The sequence below is a fragment of the Sminthopsis crassicaudata genome, chromosome 2 (genome assembly GCF_048593235.1).
Source record: "Sminthopsis crassicaudata isolate SCR6 chromosome 2, ASM4859323v1, whole genome shotgun sequence".
NCBI lineage: Eukaryota > Metazoa > Chordata > Mammalia > Dasyuromorphia > Dasyuridae > Sminthopsis > Sminthopsis crassicaudata.
The window spans coordinates 527,471,791-527,483,128 of record NC_133618.1 but is presented as its reverse complement, the minus strand read 5'-3'; positions in this window follow the sequence as shown (position 1 = coordinate 527,483,128).

Here is an 11,338-nt window from a genome sequence, read left to right as displayed (position 1 = left end):
TTTCTACTCTTAGAATGAAATCATGAGTTATGTACTTGTAATGGAGGGTTTTCATTCAAATATTTAGGCTTGCAACATTAGTAAATATTATCTTGTAAATATTGAAATGAAAACCACATGTACTTGATTTTGACAATGTATTTACCATTTCTGAATTGTATATTAATAGTCGAATGTTTTTGTATGTTTAGATCAGTAGTACTTTTAGTATGTTCCTATGCTTAACTGTTCTTGGAAAGACAAGCTATTGCCAAATACCAATAGATTGGCTCAGTTTGACCAAAAAGGGATTGAATTCATCAAATATATATATGTGTGTGTCTGTGTATACATATATATATGTGTGTGTATACATATATATATATACACACACACACACACACACATATATATATATATATATATATATATATATATATATATATATATATATATATATATATATATATATACACACACACACACACACACACACACACACACACACACATATATATATATGTGATCTTATCAGGTAGACTATCCTGGAAGTATTAGAATTTGTAATGAAAAGATTTGCACAGAGGCATGCCATATAAATTCTCCAGCATCATAGATCTTTGTCTGATGCAGTACTCTGCATTCTTGGAAGGTTTCTTTTATAACAAGAAAAAATTTTTGAGCAAAAAAATCTTTAAAATTTTCTATTCAGGCTTGGAAGCCCCGTCTTTGTTCCACTTGGCTAAAAATGTCAGGAGGCCTTTCAAAAAGGCTGTGTGAATAGTGGAAATTTTCACAATGGCAATTCCTCTACCAGAATTTATCATGAGGTTTTGCCTTGATATATCACTGGAGTTCCTATCATGTTGGTTATAAAGATGTTGCAGATTCACTAGAATAGAATTAAGTTTGTACAGGAAAATAAATTGTGTTTATCAGTTGAGTGCTTAGAATTAGATCTGTTCTGATTTTTACTTTAAATTGTGTGGTAAAAGCATTTCTAAAGAGTTATTGTCAAAATTAGAATAATTGTGTAAATAAAACTGGATATTTTCTTGGCTAGTGATTGTTCTGCATAGATGACAAAATAGGATATAAAGAAATCTAGTGTTTTTTTAAAAGCTTCCAAACACTGCCTAATAGGACGACCTCTTTAACAGTGTGCTTTAATCTTGACTATTAATTTTAATCCCAGGTAAAAGAAGTATCAAGAGTCTTCATCTAAGAATCTTTTGAATTTGTTTGTCTTGCACACATTAAAACAGCTGATGTGTATTATGTCCTTCACTTTGTTAACTATTTTATAATTAATATTGAAATAATATATAAGTAATGATTATTTTTGGAGGCAGCTGAAGAGGCTTTAGATTTCTTTTGCTAGTGTAAAAAGGCATGAAAAAACCTATACAATTTTAGATTTTTTTTTTTTTAATTTAAAGGATACAGGCAAGTCCCTTTACAAATGTGGTATATTTTTTAAAAATTAGTAAGTTTGGAATTCAAAACACATTTTGCCATAGAAATGATATCTATAAGAAGTGGTTAGGTTTCTAGGCTAGCCCATAAAAGCCTAATTAATTCATATTGTAGCTGAATGACAGTGTAACCTGACCTCTGGGTCTTTGAGGCAGGGGCTCAATGGCCCAAAGAAGAGGGAGGATATGGAAAGAGGAAAACAGGGTCCTTCCTACCCCTTTCCTGGTACAGGGTCAGCCTCAGGCAGAGTTTTTAAGTAAATAAAATTTTGTCTTCTGTTGCCTTTATATTTTTGTTTCTGCATTTCCATCTTGCATATTGTCTCTTCTCTGCAGATCCCTAGATTTCCTCATGCTGCCCCAGCCACTCCCCCAATAGGATTATAGCTCAGCCCTACCTTCCTCAAAGCTCACTATTTCCAATCTCCCATCTAATCTAAACACCCATTCCTTTAGTTATAGCTGTTTCATCTAGTTTTTAGGAGGAAATAAACCGGTTGTTGAGTCTATGGCATTTTTAGGATGCTGACATCTTGGCCATATACATACATGCCTGTTAAGCTCTTCAACCAGCCTTAGCACTGACCTTTCCCTCCCTTTACCTCTCCCTTTACTCCCAAAACTTTGGGTGTAGAAACTGTTAATCAATAGCTATGGCTCATTTAATCTATTCTACATGGCTAATAGTTACCAAATCCCCTAAAAGTATAGAATGCTTTTTAACCCAAATGAATTTCTAATTGGTGGGATCTCAAGGAATGTTACAAACTGAAATGAAAAAATAAAATTATGCAGCATGAACAGTGTTGGTGAGGTATTTTGGAATAGATGGCCTGGGATCAGTTTTCCTAACTATTCTTACTTTTTAAAATTTCTTTTTCTATTCTTCTAAACCCATAGTTGTTGTTGTTGTTGTTGTTTTAATTTCTAAGTTTTTTCACAGCTTTGAAAAACCCCATCCAATATCATCTGGTCATATGGATGACATACATTTGCCTGTTTAATTGTCCAGTGATAGGTAAATGGTACCTTCTATTGGATGTGGGGTGGACTTTAGGGACAGGGGATCTTGTCTCAAAAGGTAAAGGGGAGGGTATTGAATAAGCTATTTTGATGTAAAGGTCACTCATAAGAGAGGCTTCAAAAGCTGAGGACTCTAATTTTGAAGTTTCTACAAAAATAGTATGACTTTTTTTTCCTCATTCTTGTTAGTAACGCTATCTCTAGTTATAGTTAAAGGACTTCATCTTCACTTACCAGTACTTTTCATGTTATATAGACGATGTTGCCTGCTAGTCAAAATGTTATCTTTTATAAAAGAAAGTCCTGCTTCTTATCATGATGTATGTGACTTAAATGACTGTTTCATATTAAAACTATTCCTTCCTTATGTACTGTTTACATATGCCTCTTTTTGGGATATTAGTTCAGTACTTTTATACAAATCTGAGTGTGTTCCACATTGGTGACATGTATTTTTGAAACTAATTTTTTTTTTTAGTTTTGTTCTGATTATAAATTAGAGCATGTCTGAATTAACACATGCATTAGTGCTGTGGTCTGTGGCAAAATTACTGTAATTCAAATTGGAAAAAAAAAGTTTCCAGACTTTGTCCAACATTTATTCTTATGACAAAATTACTATGTAATACTAATTATTTCATATGATGGTGTGTTTTAAGCTACTCTATGAAGTATGTGAAACATCACTGTTTAAGGATTGGTGGTTGGCCTGGTGTCCTTGAACTGGGAGAGAAGGGTAAATTTAATGTTAGCAATTCATGATATTCATAGTAGAATAAATACTTCTTGAAAATGTGGTCATCTCTTACAGGCATAATTTAAGAAGAAATTATTAGATGAAAAATTCAATGTATAGTAGGATTATTTAATGTGGCTAGTAATGTTGATATGCTATTTAATTATAAAGTTCAAATTGACACCTCAGGCTTTTAAACTTATACTGTGTGATCATCAATGGCTAAAATTTATTTTTGACAGTCTTAGTCATCTAATTATTTCATAAAACTTTTTATAGGCTAGAATAAATTCTATATATTTTTGAATGAAAATATTAAATAGTATTCCTTCAAAACACCAAATTGTATACTTATAGTAATGCTTTTCTGATAACAGATTTCCACCATTATCTCCTTTTCTTTCCCCTTCCCCATTTCAGATAACAATGACCAGCATTTTTTCTTTTTCTTTTTTTTTTTTTAATCATTAGGATAATGTAAAACATCATTAACCTGAACAAAACTAGTTCTGAATTTGTGATTAATAAGTACTGAATTGGACTTTTGTATTCCATATGAAGAAAGATATTTAGGAGAAAAACTCACATGTACAAGATTACCAGATAATTTAAGAAAATTTTAAGCACTTTAAAAGCAAATATTTGTTTACATATAAAATACTAACCACAAAGCATTATCATTTGATTATAGTCTCTCTACTAGTCATTTGATTTAATTCAAATAAGTACATGTATCTTTTGAACAGAATAGAAATTTTTTAAAAATTCCAATTTTGATACTTTTTATTCAAGTTCTGACCTAATGAAGTATTACTGTATTAATAATCTGTGTTCATTTTTATATGACTTAGATGCTGCAGGTTTGCATCAAATACTACATAGCTGATTTGGTCTTATTAGTCATCTGATCATGTATTAATGATCAAATTGATTGAAGAGATAATGGTTTTAGTTCTCAATATATTTTTAAAAAATCAGTCTATTAGCAGTCTTTGGACTGGTTATGTTGATTATGGCTTTAAACTTGAATGCATAGTATTCTTCATGAATCTGCTTTTGTATAAGAATTATATTTAGGAAAAATTTAGCACTTTGCTTTTGCCTGGTACTTCAGCATATTGGTTTTTGAAACTGATTTCTCATTTTTGATTCAGTTGTGTAAGTTTAAAGAAGTGTTTATTATTAAATGATTCATGAATTGCTAACTCAAGTAACTTTGAGGAAAAATTAAATGAGAAAAGACAATGATATGACTTGCTCATATCATTTCTCAGAATGGTTTAGGCTTTTTTATTTGGATAGTATATGGATTACCGTCTTCAGGGAAATAAAATTGGCTCAATGATTAAATAGTAAATGTTCATATTCAATTATTTAAATGCTTCTATTAAACTAAATATTCTCAATTTCTTTATAATGGCAAGCCAATTCTATTTTCTTTATGAGAAAATTTAAGTTTAAAATGATTCCTACAAAGTATAGTTAATTTGTAAATCATCTTATTTCTTTCTCTTCTCCCCCTACACACCATTCTTAAATATAAGAACTTCTGAAGGAATATAATTTATTGTCTTCCACCGTTTTTGGTTTTTTTTGTTTTGTTTTTTGATTCACATTACTGTGGCCTTTCAGGTTAGTGGAAAATAGAAAAGTAGTAAGAAAAGTTACAGTTACTGCCATCCAGACAGTTCATAATATGAGTTATTGTTGGCCTTTCATTTCAAAGATTATGCCAAATGTCATGTGTGTATAGTAAGAGGAGTGTTTGTTTATCAGAATACATCTACTATTAGTAGAAACTATGTATGGCAGGCTTTCTTGAATAATATGTATTGTAAGTTTTCCTATACTGTTATTTTGCAGTAAATTCTTTCAAATAAAGCTAATTTTTAAAGAGAAAATGCCTATTTATTTAAGTACCAGGGTTTGTCTTATGGCAAGGGACAAGCATCTTTGTCCATATATTGGTACAGGTAAGCATTATGTTATATTATGGCCCCAGAATTCATTAGCATATCTTGTAAATGAAACCAGCACTTTGTATAAGGCATTTCCTTTTCTAGTTCTATGAAACTGAAGAACTGGATTTTAGGCCTTATGAATGAGCCTTGGAGTTCTTTTCAATTTAATTTATATTATCTATATTAAATAGGACTTTAGGAAACAGTGCATAAGGTTTCTCCACAGCCACAAAAAGCTTGAGAACTTCTTTGACAAAAATAATAATGTAGTTCTTTTGAGGATAAACTTATTACCTTGCTCATAGAGATGTTGTAAGAACAATACTTTAAATACCTTGAAGTATCATATAAAAGGGGAGTTACTGAATTTTCAAAAATTGGGTTTACCAAAATGTCACTCATCATAAGGTATGGAATGTTATTAAGGAGTAGTCTGTAGAATGTATAGGGAAATTTACATGAAAAAGGAATTTTGCAGCCAAATGTGGACAGTTCTAAAAGGGAATATCAGGGATTTGATATAAATGTGAATATAGGATTAAAGGAATTAAAGGCCCAAGTATGGAAATGTGAGTAGAAATGAGCTTTTAAAAAGATTTTCTGATTATCTTTTTAAAAATATTATTCCCTCCCCCCCCCCCCCCGCAATTTCCTCCTTCTTCTATTCCCCATCCCTAACAAATAGTGAGCAAAACAAATCACACTGGACATATTTGAAAATATATGCCTCATGCTGGACTTAGAGCAAAATATCACAAGTCTTTCTATTATTACCTTTATGTTTTTGTAGTTACCATATAAATTGATTTCTAGTTCTGCTTATTTCACTCTGCATCAGTTCATACTAGCTTTCCACATTTCTCTGAATTCTTCATCTGAGAAGGGTTATGAAACAGGTTACATTTTACTTATTTTATCTTATTTTAATATAGATGAGCAGGAATATCTAAGGCAGTGGTTCTTATTCAAGGGATTTCCACCAATGATTCATGATGTTCAAGCTAAAATTTAAGGATATCTTAAGCAGTACATAATTGTCCAATTGTGCTACAAATGTTTTTCCTTTGGGTCAACAAGTGCATGCAAATATGCATGTTTAAAGCATTTCAAGTTTGTTTCTGCAGCTGTTTGTAGCTTTTAGAGACAAAAGTTATAATTTTTATAATCACTTAATTAAATCTAAAAGAATACTATGAATATCATATTAAATATATAATATGTATTATATTATGTAATATATAATATATTGGGCATTCACAACACAATTTTTGTTCTTGTTGAAAGAGGTTTGAGAATAAAAATGTTGGGAACCAATGATTTAGGTCGAATACCTAGGAAAAAAGTTAGTCTATAAATATCTAAGTGTCCATTTTGTGTCTAGATTGTGTTATGAGGAGGAAAATATACAAATAGTTTTTGATTTATGAACACATTACTTAGAAATAAGCCAAAAAGCAGTCATATCAGAGACGACATGCATCATGTAGGTAATTTAAAGTCAAGTCAACAAGCCTTTATTAAAGAGATTAGAGATTAGTATGAACTAGGCAGTGTACTTAGTTCTGGAAATACAAGAAAAAAAAAAAAAAAGACAGTCCCTAGCCTAGCCTCAAGATGCTTACATTTTAATATGGGAAGACAACTGGCAGTGGAGGGGTGGGGGTTGTGGTACAGACATAGTGTCAAAATCCTCCATTATACCCTCAGAAATGCATGCCCTTGAAGTGACTTGCTATGTATTTATGTAAAATTAACAAGTGTCCAAGAGAACTGGCACCACACCAGTATACCACCCCATGCAGCAAAGGCAAACATAGGTATTTCTGATTGGAATTTATAATACATTTTCTTAAACAAAAAGTTTTAATATAAACTGATATATCACTGAAATACTACTTGTATTATGGTTTGTGTACTATTTTAGGAACTTATTCTAGGCCATTAAAAAAAATATATATATATATATACACATACATACATATATATATATAAAACATTATTTTAATGAAAAATTTATTTTTCATATTACAAACAGAAATAATTTTTTTGAAAAGAATCCAATTCAAAAGGAAACTAGGATCTGAGTTAACATAACATAGTCTGCCTTCAAAGATTGAAGAGATTACAATCATTTGTGGAAATAAAATTTACATATTTAAACAATCAAAATAATGTAAGGCAACAATTGAATACTAATAAAAGTTCACTGAAGAGAGAGTTCAATATAAGGAAAAAACTGGATTAAGAATTGATAAGATTTGGGTTAAATTTGGTTCAAATTCAACGTAACAAGCTTGTGTTAAAAAGTATCAACTGTGTGCAGTTTATGGTACTACTCTGGGGAAGCTGATGAAGTGTAGTTAAGATCTGGTCCTTGCTTTATAGGAATTTACAGGGATTTAAATGCATTCAGGCAGGGAGAAAAAGAAGAAAATGTAACAGGTGTCAGTAAATGTAAAGTGCAAAATAAAATTAAAGAATTGGTAATATTGAATAAGTGACAATTTATACTTAGTAAGAAAATCAAAGAGAGGTTACAAACTTTCACGAAGTTGTGTTAACATTAGAAGAGAGAAAAATTGGATGAAAAAGATGTTACAAAATTCGTAAGTCTTAGGTTGGGAGTTGGGGAGGTGGAAAAATGATGATTCATACTGGATAGTAACAGGGAAGTTAGGAAGTTGAGGAAGTTTGGGGAAAGATAATGAGTTCCATTTTGGACAAATTGAGTTTAAGATGGCTATGTGATGTCCAGTTTAAAATGAATGTCTAGTTTGAAAATATGAGATGGAAGGTTAGTAGAATGATTAGGTCTGGATAAATAGGTTTGCGAATCATTATCATAGAGATGATAATTAAATCCATGGGAGTTGTTGAGATCAGGTAGTGAAATAGTGTAGGAGGAGAATAGAAGAGGACCCAGAACAAAGCCCTGTGGGATACCCACTGTTAGCAGATATGACTTGGATGAAGATGCTATAGCAAAGGATACTGAGAAGAAGCAGTCAGATAGATAGGTGAACCAAGAAAGGATAGTGTCATTAAAAACTAGAAAGAAGACAGCAATTTCTACATAATTTATATATTTATTTTATACATACATATATATATATATATATATATATATATATATATATATATATATAGCAATCTTTTTATTTGTTTCTGATCAACTTTCTGTCTTATTCCAGTTTTTCTAAATTTTCTGTTCAGGCTCCTTATTCAGATGTGTCCTATTCAAGGCATAATATAGTGGATTATTATTTTTTCAATCCCGAATATTATTTCTTTCAATACAGCCCAATATTACATTAGCTATATTAGTTGCTATGACACTCACTGACTGCTTTGTCACTCACACCGAGTTTGCTGTCAATCAAATAACTAGATTATTGTTCAGATGAAATGTTGTCTAGGCATATCACTTCCATATTGCCCTTGTGAACCTGATAACTTAAACATAAATGAAAATATTTACTTTTATTCCCTTTTAAATTTCATTTTATTGGGTTCAATCCTGGGTTCCAACTTATTAAGATCTTTTTACAAAATGACTGTCATTCTGTGTATTGCCTATGCCTCATATCTTTGTGAGATCTACAAATGTGATAAATACACTTTTGTATACTTTTATCCAAGTCATAATAAATATGTTAAATATCTCAGGAAAAATACAGTTCACTGGGACACTCCATTAAAAGATCTACAAGTCGAAATTACTCTTATGAGTTGGGTCATTCAATCATTGTTGATATAAGAATAGCAAGTAATATTGTGTCAAATATTTTGCAAAAAATGTAGATAAAAAATATCTATGATATTACCTTGATCTAATAGTCTAAGAACGCTTTCAAAAAAAAAAAAATAAAATAAAGTCAGGATGATAAGACTATTTTAGATAAAACTCTAAATTCATCATTATCTTTAATATTATGTATCAAGACTCTAGACTTATTTTTTCAATCCACATGCATACTGGCAGATTGGTCTTAGAGCATAGTTGGTTACATCATACTCTCAGGGTTCTAGGGATATCCTACGGGGTTTTGTGTCTCTTCTAATACTATCACTCCAGTGAATTTTACCTCATACCTATTACCAATAATTAGTACTCCAGTATCATTTAACCAATTAACGCCAATTAGCCATAAATACAAAGGAATATTTACTAAGAAGGTATAGCAAGAACAAAAATACAAATGTGTCCCCATATGTTCTCTCCTATAGTACTACCACAGTCCCTGGGAAAAGTGGGCTCAAACTTAAAGCAGTGTATACAAAACATTTATCCCCATTAAGATCACTTCTAAAAATACAGTATAGCCCTCTTAATTATTTTATTTCTCCTGCTATTCTGGGTCAAACATCTAACTCAATCAGGTCTTTTCTCCTCACCAGGCTAAGCTATCCATAAACTCTGGCATAGATTCCCATCATAGATCTCTTTCTGATCATTTTTCTGGCCTTTTGAAGTCACAAGTTTACTACCCTAGCCATTTTATCTTCAAAACAAAATGTTTAAAAAAAAAAAAAAAAGCAGAATAGGAACAGAAACAATTTCAAGGCCATGTACTCATGGCTTCATTTTGGCTCAACTGAAGATAGTAGGTTACTAGTAGTGAAAATATATCTCTCAACACCAACAAGGTCCTATATTTGTGGCATTATGGTGACTCCATATGGAAAAGGGTACTCCATCTGTCACCACAGTAATTTGTTCTGCTTGCTGGACAACAAGGAAGGAAAAAAGCTTAGCTTTTCCCAGGAGATATTTAAATTTATATAAAGTTCTCATTTTTGGTTCAGCAAACAATCAAAAGTCTCCACCACATAGTTAGGAGATAAAACAGTCATAGGATACCTGCATATATTACAAAATCTAGTTGAGTACTGAAGCAGGCCTTTAAATATACTACATATGTACCTAAAAGCTAGCATTCCAGAATATTGCCAAGAATTGGAATAAAACTTCGTTCTTTACCATTAAAAAAAAAATAACATTTGTTCTTTTCTCATTTTGTAACTCTCCTATTCTTTGTGATATTTCAAAAATCATTGACTATGACTTATATTTGTTAGTTTTCTAAAGTAAATTGAATTTAGTCCATCTGGACCTGGTGAAATGAACTTATCAAAGACAGGTAGGTGTTCTCTTTTCTACTTACCTTGAGTTTTAATTCCCTTTTAGTCTTTTAAAATTTGTCTCTAACAAAGATCTTTGGCAAAGAAACAAGTAAGATTAAAGTTAAGCAGCTTCAATTTATTTTCATCTTATGTTATTGCCTTTCCATTCTCCTTGAGCAGGCCACTCTGAACAGTTATCAGTGGCAGACTCATTCTATCCATTTGATTTCTGGTCCTACTTTTATTTAGTCCCCTTTCCCTTCTCCAATATAGCTTTGATTCTGTTAACAAGTTAACAAGCATTTGTCAAGAACTCAGAGACTTCAAGGAAAGGAGTAAAGTATAAGAAGAATGGAAAGGTAGGAATTGCCATGACACAATAACCAGTTTCATGATTTTCTCCAGTTCAAATTCCAAACATATGAATATATGTTCATATTCCAAACATATGAACAAATGAATAGGAATGAAGGTGGCAGGTGATGTGAGTAATCCATGAATGAAGTCTGGCTATGTTTGATCACCAAATGGATAAGAGGAAAGGGATTATTATGAAGAGTACAGAGTTGAATTGATTCAAAAGGGGTAAAGATAGGGAAGGAACTGAGAGAGAATGTTTAAGGCTCACAGTGAAAATGAAGAATATGATTAGGATTTATAAGACATGGAAAAAGATAGAATGAAAAAAATTATTGAAATTAGCTTTTCTCTTTAAATCCAGCTTTTTCTGAGCTTTAGTGTTCATTACTATTGTTATGGGACTATGCTACATTTAAAAAAAAATCCATCCTTTATTACTAAATTTTGCATCTGACTTCTATAAATATCTTTTTAAAAATCTATTTCTTCTCACTCTTCATTTCTCTGTTTTCTTTCATGGTGGTCCTTCCTGTTAACTTCCACAATGAATGCTATAAGTTGTATATATAACATATTAGACTTGTTTGTTTGCCTCAAGCAAGGCTCTATCACTTGGGTCTCTTAAGCAATGTTCATTTACTTATTTATAATATAGCATGTGGTAGCATTATGTTCATTAC